General features: G+C 35.8%; 1 protein-coding gene across 11 annotated transcripts in view; it reads right to left on the bottom strand.

Annotated features, from left to right (window-relative positions):
• Pgant9 (polypeptide N-acetylgalactosaminyltransferase 9) overlaps positions 1-20,285 on the bottom strand; it is a 264,067-nt gene extending 243,782 nt beyond the window's left edge. For 4 of the 11 annotated variants that reach the window (XM_067770396.1, XM_067770400.1, XM_067770402.1 and 1 more), the window contains exon 1: positions 19,557-20,284. The gene's annotated coding sequence lies outside the window, so the exon portion shown is untranslated. Of the gene's footprint in view, positions 1-3,802; positions 4,174-19,556 lie in introns of all 11 variants that reach the window. The other 7 variants (XM_067770397.1, XM_067770404.1, XM_067770403.1 and 4 more) reach the window with 5 other exon arrangements.
• Between the last annotated feature and the right edge of the window lie 379 nt (positions 20,286-20,664).

Below are 20,664 nucleotides of genomic sequence, written 5' to 3'. Positions count from 1 at the left end.
TCATTGAGCTACAACTATAAAACTTCACAGATAGGATAAGACGCCGAGAAAATTTAAGAAAAGGAGAAATAAAAATAAAATAAAAAAATTTTAAGCAGTTTCTTTATATAAATGGACAAAAATCAGCGAAACACCTTATATAAAGACATATTCTTGCTAAACTTTGATTGCGCACATTACTTGGATTGGAAAGTTGGTAGGAAAGGAGATATTATTAATCAATAAATTGCGCTCCACCTTTATATTTTTACTTTTCATAAATATTTTTGCAATTTCTATGTCAAAATTTAAAAATCAAAGTTTAGTAAGAATATGTCTTTAAGGAGACATTTTTCGCTGAGTTAGTGAAATTAATACAAAAGTTCTGTTCTAAACAAATTTTTCTCTTTATGTAAAAGAGAAGAAGATATGTGCTAAAACTCCTAAAATGTTATATAACGGGGAAAATTTGTGGTTTGGAACTCCACACCTCACCACGCCGCCTTTGAGTACTTTTGTTGTTATAATAGTTTTAAAACTATTATTTTAAAATAATTGATTAATTTTTTTTCTCAAGTCTTAGCAATTGACTGATTCTTTTCCGTTTGTAATACATCAAATTTTCGTAGAAGAGTGGCAGTTTTTTGTTTCTAAACGAAGCAAGTGCTTCGATTTGTGGTGTTGATTTTCCTGCAGGGTAGCCAGCTGATGTATGACTTTGGAATTTTGGTTTTGCCGCCCTAGCCAAAATTGTTTTGGAGACAAACCATCTTTTGCGTTGTGCCTTCTTTAATGTAATTCTATGAAATTCTTTCCAAACAAAATAGCAAAAGAAGTAATTTTTTATTTGAAGTATCTTCACCAAGTATCTTCGACAAGTTATATACATATTTATCCTTCCCATTACAAATGAACTTTCATCGAAAAAATGGCTACATAAAATAAAAATTAAATACTAAAACAAAAAATTTATTTTAAAACAAAGTAAAGCGTCATCATTAGATTGTAATAACATAAACTGTCGAGAACTTTCACCAAATTGCAATTAAAAAATCTAGTTTTCGATTAGTCGCGCTGTGGCAAAATCAAACCAGATGTGCATGACTAAGACGCCAACTGCATATATAAGTTACAATTAATGATAGGCTTGAAGCGAACAATTGATGGTGCAGAAGACCAGCTAGACATCGGTTTCGAGGCAGAAGACACACGAAAGAAACGCTTGGAAATGCAAGCGGACAGCGCGCAAATAAATTTCATAGTGAAAGAAGCTTCTCTTTGAATGTAAAAATTTACCAAATAAGTCACTTGGCTAAAACTTAATATTATTTTTCGAAAGTTTGCCCAAAGGTTACCATGGCACGATAAATATTCGACTGCAGAAAACCTTTGCAACGGGATTGAAGAAGTAATGGACAACCTTAATGGGACAAACAAACAGACAGGACCTCTAAATATTGTGTGGCTCAATAAAGGTCTAACCTATGCAATCTAAGACAACGCTCTGGTGACTTAGGTTGTGAGGTTACCTCCAATAAAGTTCGATGCGGGCACTTTAATTTCGTTTTCACTACAGTCCAATCGCTAGTATCCAAGCATCTTGAATTCTTATCCGACATTTAGGTCCTGTCCCTCCAATTTGTAGAAAAAACAACTGAGGAAGGCTAAGTTCGGGTTTAACCGAACATTATATACTCAGCTGCCAAATTACAGCTTGCAAAACTGTGCTTTAAAAGTGGGCGGTGCCATGCCCATTGACTAATTTTCTATTCTGCGTTATAAGGTCAACCCGCCTACCAAGTTTCATCGCGTTATCCGTCTTTGGTAATGAATTATCGCACTTTTTCGAAATTTTCTATATCGAAAAAGTGGGCGTGATTATAATCCGATTGAGTTCATTTTAAATGGCGATCTGACATGAGTGCCCAGGAACTTGCATACCAAATTTCATTAAGATACCTCAAAATTTACTAAAGTTATCGTGTTTACGGACAGACGGACGGGCAGACGGATACGGCTAAATTAATTGCTTTTTTCGTCCAGATCATTTTGATATAAAAAGTCTATATCTATCTGGATTTGTTTATGCCGTTACGGGGAACCATTATGCGAACAAAATGAATATACTCTGTGAGCTCTGCTCAGCTGAGTATAATTAAAAACACGCACGATGAAAATTGGATAAAAAGCTTGCGTCCACCTTTGACATACACAACAAAAGTTGCACAAATATACCAGAATATTTGATACCGGATGCTGGCAAATTGGTACGAATGAGTAGATGGCAGCAGTCGGAATCTTTAATAAAACATACACTCCATCATGATCTCTTCTGATATCAAAACTACAACAAAATCCCTTCAGGCAAGCAGAACCGCTACTCGATTAGTCCGTGAATGAACGTTCAATGTGCACATGGGTCTTTTTGACAATTGACGTTAGACGTGCACCTTTAAACACAAGTTCGATATGAAATTCATTGAACAGGCATTTGCAATATGATCATAGGAACCTATTTGTTGAATATTGGACAGCTCTGCCTCAGCATTAATAAAAACCAAACTATGCCATTTATCCGGTTAGAATGGCGTTCTGTCTTATTTATTGATTCTACTATAGCTGTGAGGATGCGCACGAGATGGAAAGTGATGAACACCCCCCGGTTAATATTCAGCTTTAAGTAGAATAGAACATTGCTTCTGGAAGCAATGCTTCTCCGATTGGCTTGCAGACCTTGGCTCTGTAAATATTCAGGGTACACATACAACGTTATATCAAGCCAATAAGGACATTAAGCAAACAAGCTTAAATATCACCCTCTATCTTGAGCGAAGAGCACCCAAACAAAACCAAATTTAGTCTAAGGAAAATTTAAAGCATTATCAAAGTAAAAAAAAAACAGCACATGCATTTCATTCCCTCTCATAGACGTTTCTTCGTCCACTATCTCAGATATTTCTCAGAGCACAGCTCATTTGCTTTTATAGACGACACCCGAACGAGATCGTCAATCATCGCTGCCTCTTATTATAGTTAATTTGGTAAATATTTTTTTGCTCCACCCTGTATACGAATATGATGAAGAAAGTGTAAAAGTAAAAATGACCAACGATGTAATGAATTATCGTTCCCATCGCAGACATTTAATAACTTTCGCAGTGGTTAAACAATTAATTGCAAATGTTTATAAATAGTAATAAACGAATGACTATAAATGCCCCTCAACCCGTTATTATTCGCTCTTAATATAAAAGTTTGCATTTATATGTCTTTTAATGTACATAATAATTACTTTGTAGAGTAAGAAATAGCGAAAATTAATTACGCTGGTCGGTACAGTCAACCAAAAACATAAACCGTTATAATTTTGACGTCTTGAGGCTGAGTGTGGAGCTAGTTTAGTCCCATTTAGGGCAAAACTAACGAAACCGTTACACATTGTTAGAAATCACTTGGTTTTTAAATATTGGCCGTGTTCGGATAAAAGAACTGTAGATTCGTAATTAGCACGTCGAAACATATGGGTCTGGTATATCTAATGTCAGGCCACTTTGCGTGCCGGTTCTATTAAAGACGGGAGGGAAATTGGGCAATTCACAAGACTGTCATATTCCTGTAAAATTTTTAGCTCGGAGTTTGTTCCATGGCTTCCAATATAAAATTTGATTAAAGCATAGCACATACGACGAATATGACCCCTTGTGAATTGCCAAAACTTATTTCGAAACAAACAAAATAAAATATTTTAGCGAAATATAATAAGCTCAAAATAAATACCAATTAAAATTACCAAACGCTTGAATGATGACATCAACAAACTTACCGTTAATCACAAATTAATCATCCACTAACAAAATTTTGCTAATTAGGTCCAGTTAGCCTTTGTGTCAATTGATGAATTCATTTTTATCTTAAAATTCGGAACCGGTCTTCGTATTCGCCTACAATTTTATTTTTGTCCGCAGCTGAATTTTGTTGATTATTCAATAGAAAGTCAAATTTGTTAGTTCGGATTTATTTTTATAATATTTATGAGTTGCGATCTTCTTTTTTCGCGTCTTCTATTACGTTAGACATTTCTTTTACTTTGTGCCTCCATCGTTTAGACGGCCTGTCTAACGACGGCGGGCATTTACCGTAAATTTTCAGTAGACAGTAACAAATAAATTGGCAAATAAGTAAACAAGGCAATTGCTAAACGGAATAGTAAATTTAATATTACAAAATATTTAAATTTTCAACATATTATGTAATTTTCTTGCGTTTATCAACTGGCGTCTAACCAATTTATAATTCTACAGCATGTGAAATAACTGAAAATAATAAAATAGCTTTAGAAATAAATGAACACAAAGTTTGATGTTAGGAAATAATGGAAACGGCTTTGACTCCATATGACCAGCGGGTCAGTCAGAGGCATTTATGTCTATGAATATGACTACTACAGAATACCTTGTAGTTTCCGTGAAGGAAATAATATGAGCACAGGGATTTTAACTAAAGATAAAATAGTTACGTATCTAAATCTCTTACATTTTACAAGAATACGTCCAGAGATTTCTAGCTTAGATTTTTTATTTACCAATACTGTGGGAGGTTTTGAAAATGTCTATTTTGGAGGTTGTTAAAAATTTCTATTTGAAATTCCCGTACACGACTCCCGGGCAGCCAGAATAACCTTTTCAAAAGAGTTTTGTAGAAATGTCAATTTTAAAGGCAGAGATATTTCTTTGTTGATAAGTAAAATTAAGTCTTCTAATTCATTCATCTCTGATTTTGGAAGTAATGTTGTCTTTCAGATCTTCTACGGTAGTGTCCGAATGGGTTCAAATACGAACGTCATAACCAACTTCTTAACCAATGGTCACGACTCAATAGATATAGAAGGAGTCTCGGGATTTTCCCTGAAGACGTAGTGGAAGAAGTACTCTTTGACATAGCCTGATTTGCAGAGATAGGATTAGGAGATGTCCAACCTAAGTTTTAGAGTTAGAGGATTGTTAATACCATTATTAGGGATAGGGTCAAAGTACTCTAAGAGTCCTCAGTTCGTTTAGGCTGATTATCACGTTTATCCTTGCTTGAAGTATGAGGTAGATCGCCCAAGCTTTTGAATGATTTCAATATACTTTTCATATTTCTTGATTTTTTGGTTCAGCAAGGAAAGATCTTTCTTTTCCCATTTCATTTGTTTAGCCAGAAACCATAATTACTGTATGTGAACTGAGAGTAAAAGAAAACGTGAGCTCGAGGTATTCCTCGGTATTTTGTCGAGTCGAATATATACGATTTTTGCCTAGCATTCCGATAATCGGGACCTAGGTCTTTTCGTCCACTGGTTTTACATAAATACAAGTTGCAAAAAAAGAAAAATTCTTCTCGGCATAAACTGCTTGGTTTTCTTGAGTTATCTCCCATAATTATTGCAGGCAGTTCACAACACATTTAGAGTTTATCGAAGCAACTTCTTTACAACTCAATATAAACCTAAGAGTTTACTATTTTGATACTTCAGCATGGAAGACGCAGCAGTAATAAAAAAGCAAAGACAGGTGTGGATTACTCGATAAAATATACCCGAAAGAAAACATTTAAATGAAAAGCCCAAATTTTTGTATCATAAAAAGGAATGCTGCGAAGAGATATCACATTCGCAGTGGGCGCAAAATAAATTAAATTCAACGAGAGGGCGGCAATTTTACCCGCCACCATTTGCCTCTGTAGTGTCAGCCGCCTTATATTCTCAAGCGCGAATGTTGCTTATCTCTAGATTATCTCCAGACAATTGCAACGTTTTTTTTTTTTTCTCGTTTACTTTTCCGTGACTTTGAGCCGCAGTGAGCGCTACTACAAAAAACTAAAAGTAGTTGAAAGCATGGCAAGACGCAAAGAGCACTGGCACTACATCCGCCATATACGTATTTACAAATGTAAATATATATGTAACCTTAGTAGCGACCGCATATTTTTAGATACAAACAAATTTGCAATGCTCAACGCTGCTAGAATGTGCGGGTAAAAACTATAGATAAGCCATTGCTGTTGGGACGTTACAGCTTTGTAGTGATGCAGTTAAAGCGCGGGAAAAATAAAACAAAAGTAAAATAAATATTTATTTAAAGAAACCTGCTAAGGCGGCACAAACATATTTTGCCAAAAGTAGAAGAATCGTTATGCTATTAACAGAAGCGCCTGCAAAATTTACTTTTGTATTGAGGAAGTCAAACTAACAAAAGTTCTCAACCAATACAATAAAACAACAACTGTTTAGACAAAGAATAAGCAATTCGCAGTTTTCATACTTAACAATACGATAGTAGTAAAAGTTTTTGGATGCTTCATGTAATGGAGAAAAAAGTAAAATATCTAAAATAAATAAATAAAACCAGATAACTAGCAGAAGAAAAAGGCTGCAAGAACACATTCGAATACAGTACCTCCAGTTGTTGTACGTTGAAATGTGTATAGGCAACAACAATGATGAATTCTACTTAGCAATCTGGCATACAAGATAAGAATGACGAAACAATGGAGCCTAAAACAAAGTGGCAGTTGAAGATTGTACAAGACAGGCTCTACCAAAATACAAAGGCTTACAAGTCCTCAAAAGAAAACACCAAAATAAAATCAGAAGTGAAATAAGTATACAGAATAAGAAAATGGCATGGCGTGAAAGGAAAATAAAGAGCTGAACATTTTTAATAGCAACGAGGGAAACAAAAGATTTCGTGGCACAATAAATAAAAACTTAACCGATTTTTTTTTTTTATGAAATTGGAGTAGGTACTTTTTATTAAAATTTAAAAACATAACGAGCGATCAATTATTCAATATTGGAGATTAGTGCCCTTCTGAAAATTCGATCAACTTAAAACTAGACATTAGCCGATGATATCCGTTCTAGCTTAATGTCCACTGACTACTTTGAACTGTAACTTTTTCCAGCGCTGTTGACAGGTCAAATTTGACTAAAAACTTGGTAAAATCTATGGAAAGGACATCTCATTCAACGTCAAAAATGGTAATTGCTCAACGTTATGGCATTAAATTATATTGTCCAGCATGTAGGGATTTGTTTTTGTTTGTCAACTGCTTCGGATCAACTAATAAAGCCACAGCATGTGAACCAACAAGAAATAATGAAATAGGTTGTAAAGTAAATGAACACAAAATTTTAGCTTTTGGCCACGCCCTGCCTTACCGACTTTGAACCAATTATGTTGCACAATAGAACGCCAGTTTTTGATGACAGCTATTTTGTGCCAAGTGCCAAGCTCTATATCTTTATTATTTGGGTCTCGAATTATTGAAGAATCATACGGTACTATTTGAAACAATGGCGAAGAGATGCTACTGGTAACAAATAAGACGACTCGCTGGCTTTTTTGCACTACGCTGTCTTCGCACAGGCTGACAAGCTGACAGGTTATCGAAATTTAGCACTCAAACTCGCTACGATCTTGCCTTCTCATATATATTCTACAGAGGAGGCTGAACTTCTCGAAATGAAAATTTTGTCGATTCTGCTTACAACAAGCAGGCCTTAAATAATACTCATCCCAAGAGCATTCACTTTTGACTAGGAAATCTATGCAATAAACCTGCTTTACAAAGTGTTTAAGTTATAATCTAACCAAACTATGTCCTGAAATTCCCAACTATGTATGGCACGTAAAAAACTATTGTATTAAACCTATAGTCCCAGCAGAAATGTGTGTCATAAAAAACTACAGTTTCGCATTACAGGTGTAATGACTACCTCCGAACTGGTGCTAATCAGATGCAGATTGGAACAGGTGGTCGCCACACTTGTACAGACATCGCCTAGATTCGAGCTATAGCATTTGTTTAGCTTAATTTAATTTAATTTAATAAGCAGCGACTACTTCAGAGCGGCTAAAACTGAACTTGTTGAGAACGGGTTCAAAAGGTCTACAAGCGGGCGATTGTAATTTCAGAGAACATCGCAATGTTGAAAGTGTCAGTTGAAGCGCTGTAAGGACACAAAATTAGAACTAGGACCTTTCCTTAGGACCGCTTTCCCCATCTCGAATGAAATTAAATTTAACAGGAGTACAACAATCTGACGTTTTCGTTTTCCATTTGACGTTTTCGTTTTCAGTGAATATTTTGTAGAACAAATCACAAAAATCCATGGTGAGTGTGCAAAAACCAGCAGAACAATTGATTGTTGTTTGCAATTTTGGCTTGCACATTCGATGTTGAAGTAAGCATGGAGATAATGAAAATTTCGAAAACTTACAACTATGTAAGAGTATGGCGCAAACGGCCTTTTATGCGATGTTTTTGCACTAGTGTTCGGAACCAGTGCGATTCGCTACAAGTATATCTTGCAATGCTCACTAAATCCCATTCATCTAGCCACACTACCACCATATGCTTATATCGAGTAATACATGGACCGTGAAAAAATATGCGTTCTAATGAATAACAAAAATAAGGCAGGCGAACACAAAGAAATAAGAAAAAAGTAAACTTAAAAAATTACGGGTTGAAAATAACGCGAAAATAATCGCTAATACCTGTTCAACCCTTTATGACAGCACATAAAGTGATTCCAATAAATAAATAAATTGGCAAATTGTTGATTGTTGATTGTTTAATTAAAAAAGATTTATGTTTGCTTCCTTCATTTGTTTATGTTCTTTTTGTTTTGGTGGAGGCATTTCTTTATTATTGAAAAATACTTCAGGCGCTGCAGGCGATATGAATTCTATGTAGATTTCTTGTAATTTTTTGTACAGACCAGAAAATAAAAAATTATTTGTGATCTAGAGATAACAAAATATCGATAGCTGCCAAATACCGACAGAAGAGTTATATCTTAGGTATATAGATTCTTTCAATATTTCTTCCTTATATATAATATCCATCATTAAAGGCTCTTATTTTTTGCATCCCTTACAGACCGAGTATATTGTAACGAATTTAGTGCAAATCCTCTTATTCGCAACCTTCTACTAACGTTCGAGTCACTGAACTGTTGAATAAATAACTCCACTATTCAATAATGCAAAATGGCCTTTATTAAAGTTCTTCACAGTATAACGTACTTCACAACACTACTATTGCTCATCAGGTGGCTTCTTAAATCAAACTGATTGTAGCGCCTCTACTGTTGCTGCCTTTTATTCCCTTTGATTTCCTCGTTGCATCTTCTAGGCGCTTCCAGAATTTACTTAGTTACTGCTATAAAATTATAACTACAGATGCACGTGTATAGCTTCTCATATACGCGTGTGTTTGTGAGCGACACTTCCACGATTATAATTGCATTCTTTTGGGAGCATCTCAGATAAGATATATGCATGTGTTTGTGTGTTGCTTTTACGCTGCGTGTACGTACATATGTGATAATGATTGAAATATTGATGTGCATCAAGTCACTGCTTAGCATCGCTTAGAGATGACAGTACCCCTTATTGTTGCTAATATTCGTAACAATATTTTGTCGACCCCTACAGGGGTACTTTTGTTATTCCATTTACAACCATCTTAGATCTTTAACACTTTATAGAGCATTCAGAAACACGAAACAGAATTTTAAAATGATAATCTTAACAGCACTTATTTTCTCTAAAAAATTATCGATTCTTTATCAGCTTCATCGCTCTCATGTAGGGTGTTTAGCATGCTGAGTTAGTCAATTAGCACTTTTGTATTTTTAACGAGCTGATTTAACTTAATTAATTTGTTTCGTAATTGAAAATAGATTTCGAAGCTGTGGAATCTAAACAGCAAGGAAATTAATGAGTTGAACTCAATAATCTTTAAACCTTCGTCAGCATTTTTTATAGCGACATTGATGTTTTGGTAATAGAAATACGTACAATATGCAGGAGTAGGCTCTGTCTGTTTTATAATTTTACTGTCTTCGTGTTCATATTGACGCTTAGGCCCGGTTTTTCAGCATTCGGTTAAGCTAAGCTTAAAATAGGTTTGCTTAAACTCTAGTCAAATTTAAACTCCAGTTAAACTACTGAGCAGTTTTTCAGCCACAGTTTAAGGCGCTTTTGGGGCACGCTTTTTTGTACGGCAACTTATTACCTAGATAATTTGTAGATACTAGCTACTACAGCTGGATTTTGTTTACCCAACAAACATGGAAAAAATATTTCTCCAGCGAAATATATATCTAGTTCCGGAAGTGATATCCAACATCATTATTTAATTATTCTTAAACCAAATAGTTCTCGAGTTGATATCCAACTTCGTGCAGCACTCACTATCCAACCTTTGAGAAACTTTGTAAAATTTTGAGTTCTCCAGTTGAACTCAAACGTTATTATCGTTATCAAATTATGACTCAACCTTTGAGAGATTTTGAGAAATGTACAGTTCTCAAATAAATATCCAACACTGTAGCATGGAATCTTATATTTGAGTCCATTTAGAGAACCACAAGTTGGGAATTAAATTTGTTCAACTTAAGTAATAGCATTTTTGGCCTTATAAAAAATCCCTCTTTTACTGCGTACGCTATGATTCTCGACTTGAGCCACTGTTTAGAAAAACAACTCTTGAGGTTTTAGAAGTATGCCTAGTTATGAACATGAGCTCTAATAATACTGGCTATTGGGTATATTCGACGCCATTTCGAACGAACGCAAATAACTGATAGGTTAACTAGAGTTTAACCCTGCCAGATCGGCCGCTTAAGCTCAGCTTAAACTTCAGTTAAAGTAGGCTGAAAACTGCACAATAAGTTTAAGCGTAACTGAAAAAACCAGGCCTTAATCTAAGATTATGTAAAAAGCCTAAAAGTATGCAAAAGTGTGTACTGCGTCAGCAACATGCTGTCATTTCATCAGAACCAGTTGATTACTTCTGGTGTTAGTTTAATAGCTGCTTTCCCCTACTTTTTCCTACTAAGGGACGTTTTCACCATCCTCATTTAAGTTTAACTAACCCCCGGTTGAATCGATAATTGTGAATATTTTATAGAACAAACCGTAAAAATCTGAAACTGGTCAAAAACTGACGTTTGTTTATACTTTTACTTTTTTATAACTTATAATAAAGAGAATAACTAAAGATAATGAAAACTGCCCTAAATCTTGTAAGCTGTAAAAAAATCAAATTCGCTAAGAGCTCATACTTGATAGATTTCCTGCAGTTTCTGATCGGCTCTAATAGTTTTTGACTGTTAGAGAATGCAGCTAATGTCGTAGAACTTTAGGCATACCTGTCTTGTTACGAAATTCCTTGGCGAAGTTATCCGCCCGTCCATTAATTTCAAGCCCGGAAACCCATCCCAACGAAACTTGTTTTGTTTTTTTGCTCCCAGATTGTGCACGACTCTGATTCTGTCATCCATGAGTTCTGAGTTATTAGTGTAAGACCACAAGGCTGTCCTAGTGTTTTCCATATGCCCCCAGATCTTTATGAAGGTAAAGCTCTTCGTTACCACTCTCTATCGCAAAATTCTACAATATCAATATCCGCTTTAATGATAGCGTGGTAGCATCGATTGGTATCAATTTTTTGAATATATTCATATGTCCTGTAATAATTCATTTTGCGTACTATCTTGACTAAATCTTAAAGTAAGAATTAGTTAAATCACTGAAATAGATGAGTTACAGGCATTCTTTTTGTGAATATTTTACGCTTTGCTTCACACAATTTCAAATATTTACAGACCATTGATTTCAAAATGGTACTAAAGCAGAGGACAACGAGCTTTGACGAAATCCTCATAATCAATCCACTTGCAATATAAATATGTATCATAGAATGTACGCTTAAGAACACTTTTCCCACTAACGCCCCTTAATCCGTCCTTGCACTCAATTTCACCGCACATTTTCAACTTATCCTTTTCTCCTTGTGAAATATGTAGGACATAGACAAAATCTCTTTCAAATAAATATATACCAACAACGGTACATGCACATTAAGCTGTCAGGATTTCCATAAGTTTATGACAATAAGTGGCTGTCAGGCCACAACGACAAATCGCGTTTCAAAATTGTTGCATGCTTCAATGAGCTGATAAGTTGGTGTAAGGTAAGCCGAGCGAGCAGGTAAGGGGAGAGTGAGAGGATTTCATAACGATTGTGATGGGAATATTAAGATGACATAAAGAAGAAAATTTGGGCTAAAATGTTGCTAGCGCCCCCAAAATAATGCAGAAAATGTTGCTAAAGAATGAATGACAAAAGTCAAGTAAAGGACGATTGCTAAGTATATGATTTTACCCAAGATTCTTAATGTTTATAAACATGTTGTATTTTACAAACAGAGAGGGAGAGAGCTAGCGCATGTGAGAGTGTTAAAAGGAAAGAGCGCATGCCAGTGTCCTTTATTGATTTTTAACAGCAGCGCTGCAATCTGACGGAAAAATTCATTGGACTTCGCTGCTATCAACTTTTTGCAGCGGAAATAGGCATAACAAAAGACGACACGGCTTTGGATAATAAAAAGTGACAAAAAATAGCAAACTATGGGCCATTGTTTAACAACAGCAACATAAATAACAATAATGCTTGAGGAAGCATGAGAGAAGGGGGCATTTTTGCTTGTTGAAAAAAAAAAATAAAGGAATTAAAAAAGAAAAAAAACAATGACGATGAATGGAGTCAACGAACGGGAATAAAATTGGTAAAAAAAACAACAAAAGAAAAATAAGCACAAAGTAAAAATGCATTAAGTAGGGGAGAGAGCGAGAAGGAGTCAGTAGCCGCACTGTGACGCTTACAGCGCTGAGGCAGCAAAGTCAGCTCCAGCGAAAATCCAAAAGTGACAGACAAACGAGCTATCGTTTGGTTGTGGCAGCATGAAAATGTACAAACAGGAGGATTTATTTACTTTTAAGGTGATGTCTTGAATTAATAAATATTTGTACCAGATAAAGTGTATGGTGTACAACGGTAAAACAACAACAACAAATAGTTAATTGTATGAAACTGAGTGTAATTTATTTAATAATTTGGGAAAAATTTAAACAACGTGATATCAGGACGGACAAGGCGACAGCTGTTTCGATTATACCTTGTAAATCTCTTCAAAGCCTTTTCTCCCGGGAGTGGGAGTCGAACCCGTACTCCTACGATAGTTGAAATGGTTACAAACGCATTCAGCTACGTTATGCCTTAGTTGTTGTAAAGTTTTTCCCAATTGCCTTCTTTCGCATATATTATAAAATTAAAAATAGCTTGAAATAAATGCTCATACATTTAAAGCAATACGGGCATTCCCCGATTAATTCTTATAATGAGTGTAATTTCATTTTCAGAGTTTAACGGATGTAGAACACCTGGCTGCTGAACCAATGCGATGTACCCGAGGATGAAAATTTATAGTGAAAAACTGTAGTGGAAAAGGTAGTTGACCTTTCACAATCTCAGACTCTCTGTAAAACTGAATGAACGCAGCGAGACCAGTATACCTCCGAGAGAAATGCGGGCGTTTTTGTTATATTTTGGATTACATGTGCCCAAAGACTATGCAAATGAACTTTCAGGCCTAACGTCTGAATTCGTAATTCTGGTTGAGAAGGTTGTTATTAGACATTGGCCTTATACAAAAGCAGTGAATATTTGAAACCTAAGGAGGCTCTCAAGTAAAAAGCACGTTAAAGATAAGTCTAGTAGATGAGTTCAAGTTGCTCTCCAGGTATGAGATACTATATTCGAGATGAACTGTATCTCTAAATTTATCCGAAGTTCTCGAATTTTATTGATCATAATTAATTCTTCTAATATTTCTGTTTTAGTCGCAAAACACCCCTAAAGGCTACTAGCACCTTCTGGGAAAACGATTTTAAACTCCTTCAACGTTCTTCTAAGAAAATTTCAGTTATCCCTTGCAACAGGCTTGCCCTTCGCAGGAGACATATTTACCCTCCCTAGAATGTTCTTTTCCACAAAATAAGGGTAAACTATATTATAGAGGGATTCATCAGCATTATCGTTAAAATAGGGGAAGAAGTTTTAAGAAAAGGGGCAGAATCAAGTTTCACAAATGTTAAGAAATAAAATCCAAAGCGGAATCTTATATTTAAAATTTTACTGCGCTTACGAGCACAAGAAGTGGCTTTGGTAAAATGTTCGAAAATGTAATTTACGGTGGGAAACTTTTCTGTTTTTATTTCTTCTCATTTCTGCAGTTAAGTTCTTCCTCCTTCTCTGCTTCCATTCGCGGGATCCGATAAAAATACCTCCTGAGCCGGAGCATCATCTTTCATTCACAAGACTCAGCCGCTATATTTTAATTTGCCGGACTAGGTTAGGTTAGGTTAGGTTGGATTGGCTGCCTTCGCTGTCCAAGCGGAGACTCACGTAGGCCATTGTGGCCCGTTTTGCCAACACGCGGGGGCCCTATTTTCCTACTTGCGAAGAATAATATTTAGACCCCAGTGTGGCTAAACCAGCACGTTTGCCTGATGAAACGCAAGATATCGTTTATGATTGTAGATTTAAGCTCCGCAAGGCACCCAAAGGAGTGTCTGTGGAGGCATCGGTATCTGGTTTTTGACAGTGTGGGGCAGTGGCACAAATAGTGCTCTACGCTTTCTCTTTCCTCCTCGTCGCTACAACTGTGGCAGAAATCATTTGTCTGTAGGCCCATATAGGCACCGTGAGTGCCCATGAGACAGTGACCTGTAAGAAGGCCAACTAGTGGGCTTATAGAGACACAGTTTAACAATATCACCGATTGTGATCTCTTTTCATCCAGCTTAGGCCAGATTTGCTTGGATATTCTACATGTAGGTTCCATGGCCCATCTGGCGTTTGCTGGACTACCGATGTTGATGTCTGCTAAGCCAGCACCTACAAGATCGTTTTTATATGGAAAATTGTATGTGGTGCGGCCTAGTGCTAATGTGGGTGCTAATTTATAGTCATCTTTCCTTAGGGTTTGGTTTGTTCTAGCTGAATTAAGGTCGCTGTGCATGGTGTATCCTTTGCGTCAACTATTAAATTAATCGAATTAAATTCATGTCCCCTATTCAATCAGAACGAATTTGTCTCTAAGTGCTTTGAATTATTTAATTTGATATAGCGTTGAATCAACAAAATTGAATCGAAAAAGCTATTAGGTAATAGATAAAGCTAATAGTAAGATTTTGAAATCCCAAGTGAGCATAAGAAGCACAAAACATAACAATCTTCTGGGTACTGAATGTTACATAAGTAAAAACATGGTTAGTAAATATGTATGTGAGCAACCGCTTCATATCAAACAGGTGCGTATGCATTTTTCACATTTCAAGTTTAGACAAAAAACAAATTTAGAAAAAGACTGCATAAAGCAAAGAAACGAAGGAAAGAACAATTCAAAAGCAAACATTTCACACATACAAAAGATTAACAGCTCTGCCGAGTGCTTCCGTTTTTGATATGAGCATTGTTCCGGTCATACCCCTACCCATAAATGACTGAAATTTGTTAGCGCTGAAATAATGCTACTTCTGTTCTAAATATACTGGGTGAGCCTGTAGTATTAAGGACTCTGAAATAGTTTTAAACTATTTTCGGAAAAATTGACGCAACTTTGGAGCCAACTTTTCGAAGTGCGACGAAAGAGTTTAACAATAATCATAGATTTGGGCGCCCTGCCACATCTTCCCGACTTTATGGTAAATTTTTTCTCAATATCGGCGATATTGTAAACTTAATGCTTTGTGAAATATTCAGCGAAGAGGTTTGATAATGAGTATGTTAATAGGGCCAAGAGAAGGGCCACTGCTAGACCAACAGCTCGTAACCATATTTTATAACCCTGTATATATAGATATCTTCTTTCTTTCATTCCACCGAAAACAAGAAAATATTGCTCATTCTACTTCTTTGTCTGTCTACACTTTATTCTTATTCACCTCTTACTCATTTCATTTAAACTTGTGGTACGGGTTTTTAATACTCAGGTGAGCAGAGCTCAGAGAGTATATTAACTTTGTTCGCATAACGGTAATCCGTAGCGGCATAAACTAATCGAGATATAGACTTCTATATATCAAAACGATCTGGGTGAAAAAAGAATTTCATTTAACCATGTCCGTCCGTCCGTAAACACAATAACTTGAGTAAATTTTGAGGTATCTTGATGAAATCTGGTATGTAGGTTTCTGGGCGCACATCTCAATCTCAGATCGCTATTTAAAATGAACGAAATCGGACTACAACCACGCCCACTTTTTCGATATCGAAAATTTCGAAAAACCGAAAAAGTGGGATAATTCATTACCAAAGACGGATAAAGCGATGAAACTTGGTAGGTGCGTTGACCTTATAACGCAAAATAGAAAATTAGAGAAATTTTGGACAATGGGCGTGGCACCTCCCACTTTTAAAAGAAGGTAATTTAAAAGTTTTACAAGCTGTAATTTGGCAGTCGTTGAAGATATCATGATGAAATTTGGTAGGCACGTTACTCCTATTACTATATGTGTGCTAAATAAAAATTTGTGAAATCGGATGACGAATACGCCCACTTTTAAAAAAAAAATTTTTTTGAAAGTCAAATTTTAACAAACATGTCAACATTCGACTCCAGTAACGATATGGTGCAACAAATACAAAGATAAAAGAAAATTTCAAAGTGGGCGTAACTCCGCCCTTTTTCATTTAATTCGTCTAGAATACTTTTAATGCCATAAATCGAACAAAAATTTACCAATCCTTGTGAAAAATGATATATCTTAACTTAGTTCACGTACTTATCTGAAGTCACTTTATCTTGGTATAAAATATGGCCGAAATCCGACTATGACCACGCCCACTTTTCCGATATCGAAAATTACGAAAAATTAAAAAAATTCCATAATTTTGTACCAAACATGAAAAAAGAGATGAAACATGGTAACTGGTTGGTTTATTGACGCAAAATATAACTTTAGAAAAAACTTTGTAAAATGGGTGTGAGTAGTAAGTAGAAGAAAATGAAAAAGTTCTGGATGGCGAAATCAAAAGCCCTTGGAATCTTGGCAGGAATACTTTTCGTGGTATGAAATATATAAATAAATTAGCGGTACCCGACAGAAGATGTTCTAGAGTCACCCCTGGTCCACTTTTATGGCGATATCCCGAAACGGCGTCCACCTATAGAACTATGGCGCACTCCTTTTTAAAATACTCCTTAATACCTTCCATTTCAAACCCATGTCATACAAACACATTCCAGGGTTACCCTAGGTTCATTTTGCTAAATGGCGATTTTCCCTTATTTTGTCTCCAAACCTCTCAGCTGAGTATGTAATGTTCGGTTACACACGAATTTAGCTTTCCTTACTTGTTGTCTCTTCCACTTGTCATTGTATTAGATAATTGTTTATTGTTGTGGCTAATGCTTTCTACTTTTCTTGTTTTGTTTTTCATGTTTTTGTATAACTTGCTTCATGTACTTTACTCTAACATTGTTCTCACCTTTTGTTGCTGGTTTTTTTTTTTTTTTTTTTTTTTTGTTTCTACTCTTTTTACCGTGTTCATTGTTGCTTCGCCATGGCAACACTAAATTTGTTATTGTTTATGATATGAAAATAATTATTCGCAAGCTTAAGAAAATTTGCATTTCGCTGAAATTTTCTGAAATATGTAGGAGCACTTACAAAATAATAGTTAAGAGAAGGTGAGCTAGGACTGACTTTTGCCGATTTTTAAAATCGAAATTTTTACTAACTGGACTATTAATACAACAACAACAACAACAAACTTCGTTTTAACAACACATGTTAAGTATGGATTCATTTTGAGAAAAAGTAGTATGTCTAGTAATGAAATGTCAAAATTTACGAAAATGTGCAAAGCCAAGTATTTTTTATATGATTTGAACATTCACTGCTCTTTATTTAAATTTTTTCAATAAAGCGTTTACCAGCAAGGCCCACCAAACTAATGATTGCCAATTGTCCAAATGGATAGCGCTGACAGCTGGATTTATTTTGTGGAGTTTTCGAGAGAATGCTTCTCCGAATAATTTATGATTCTGTTATTGATGTCGATGGCAAGGAACAAAAAAGGTTTAACGCAGGGCCCGTATTAGGTGTTACGATCAGTGACTGAAAACCATTTTGACTCAAGCAATAACTATGCAACAGTCAAACTTTTTTTAAAAATTATAATAAAGAATGGATCTAACGAGTACTATTTGTCGCTAGTTCAAATATGCCATTAATCCGATTCACCTTCCAAGAGCTATTGTGATTTAAAAAATGAGTTTCGATCACGGATCGTAACACTTAATACGGGCCCAGAGCTCTATGAGCTTTACGCATATATGAAGTGAGTTAAAAACCTTCGAACACCCAACAACTTACTAAAAATCTTTCAGTAGCTGGTTAAGCTTATCTTAAATTAAGTTTACTTACTGCATGCAAGTATGGAGTACTCGCTATGGACCAAGCGAGTGCTCCAAAATTAACCGAAATTCATTCAAAAAATATGGTCCAATTAACATTGCAATGTCCTAGGACTGGACCATATACTCCAGCTCAACATTACCTCAGAGTAATCGATGGAGTACTCCAGAATGACACAAGTTGACCACATAATCCAGCAATAACAAGCACCATTAAGGCACCAGCCCGACTATCTCGGGTACGATTTAGTATGACCACATGAAACCTTCAAGGCCATACAACCCTCCCAGCCCCTAGATCCGTGAGGAACTTGGAGTCGCCAGAGCCTCGGCTTTTAAAATACCAGGATTCGCCACGACTAGGTAAGGTTGACAATTTATAATTTAAAATAATATATTTTGCGCTAAAAAGGTGTTGAAAGGGTTGCGCTACACAACCCCTTGAATCAATTTGGTGTTTTATTACGACAGGCATACCTTCCGCGGGTATATTCTAAGCCCTCCGATCCGCTGGGGGTTCTGAAATAGTCACTACCTTTGACTAATTAATTGAAAAACATAATTCAGACCTGAGCGCTGATGGTATAAGTGTGGCTTCCAAGTGTCTCGCTCTTTATCCGTCTAGCACCACTTCGAATCCATTGATCTAAGAACGCTTCAAACTTAGGATTCATAACGATTGTCCCATCCGTACACGCTACAGAAAAACTGCAAATCCCGTTTGGGTTACGATGCCAAAGAATAGATCGCCGCAAAATTCAAAAAAAAATTGCGGACAGCTAAATTTCAAAGTTTACTTAAGTAATCGGCCCTAATATAATAAAACAGATGTTTTCGTCTAAGAACAGAGAATCAATTGATAATTTTCTTTATCACAGATTCTATGCGTATTCCCAACTCAACAACCCGCCGGGATGTGGTCATATTTATTATCATTCGTATAGAAATTTTATTTAGTTTCACACCAAAAAAAAAAACTCCTGAGTTCATAACATTTTTAAAGACTGCAGCAGAGCAAAGATATTTTCAGAGCATATTTGGGAACGTAATTTAGTATGAAGTAAATTGAATATCCAAAAAATTTTTAAAACATTTTTCACAGCTCTGCGCCAAATACTGATTAGCATTTTTATCGATTTTACAAAACTCCAAAATATCTCAATTTATTTATTCACCTCACACGGTAACATATTGAAATAAAATATTAAAAAAAAAAATATGCGAATGACTTACGCAAAACATAATTTGTTACATACTTTGTTTATCTTTTGGTCTTGAACCGCTTCCCGCAAACACTTCGCCACGTTTTTATCCACAAGTTCGTTCGATAAGTAGTCAAAAGCCAACGAACGAATTGTGTTACGCTTTCCGGCACTTTGTTATTGAAATTTCGCTCTTTTCTCTTTTTTCATTTAACTTTCCAAACTCTCCACACTCATATGCTCTCTAATTAACAATTCTATATCAAAAAAAAAACAACAACAAAAATACAAAATAAAATAGATGTAAATTTGGCTGTCACGTTTGGAAAGCTTAAAATTTTTATTTTTTCTTATGCACTCAATTGACGAATCGGGCGAGTCCCATCACTGACTTTGTTGCAGATCCACCTTAAACTCAAATTCGTAAATCACCATTCACAGCTGACTGGCACGTCGCGTACACCCGGAAACAGCGGATGAATAAATTTGCAAATATTTTGAATAATGAATGCACGACGAATGCTGGATGTACTAAATTGTCAACATTTTTTTTTTAAAGAAATTTCTTTTTAAATTTCCTTATTCAATAATCCTAATCGATTTAAAAGTGGCTCACGTGCCGTCACCAACACAAATTTGAATAAATCAAAGACTCAAATCACTCACTAAGTAACCTCGAGTAACACAAACGCGCTTCTAAAACGTTTACACGATTTATCTTTGCACCAACTAACAAACAACCAACCAACGCGGATAACGGCGCAACGAAGACTGGATTGCATGCGCGCCCCCAAAGGTAAGCAAACACAGCCAAATGGCCAACACAAGACGGCCAAAACAAATAAAGACAAATCACAAAAGCAGCATAAAATCAAAATCACAACGAGCGCAGCTGACGTACAAAATACTCCGAGAGTATTGGCTGTGTGGAGCCTTTGGTGGAGCTCCACTTGCACTTGCTGTGTGTTGTGTATGCTGTGTGACTGCCTTAATCAAGTGTTCGTTCGTTCTGCTGTGATGCAACGTGTTTGATGTGTTTTCGGCAACATGTTGCTTGGCTGAGGAAGAATGATGCCAATAAGTTGATGACAGTTTGAGAGGCACTATGCAAATTTGTGCGTGTTTGTATGTGGTTGTTTTACAGTTCTCAATCGATTGTTGT

This window comes from Eurosta solidaginis, chromosome 3, assembly GCF_040869045.1.
Source record: "Eurosta solidaginis isolate ZX-2024a chromosome 3, ASM4086904v1, whole genome shotgun sequence".
NCBI classification, from domain to species: domain Eukaryota; kingdom Metazoa; phylum Arthropoda; class Insecta; order Diptera; family Tephritidae; genus Eurosta; species Eurosta solidaginis.
The sequence above is the reverse complement of the archived record's forward strand: the minus strand, read 5'-3'. Positions and strand labels throughout refer to the sequence as shown.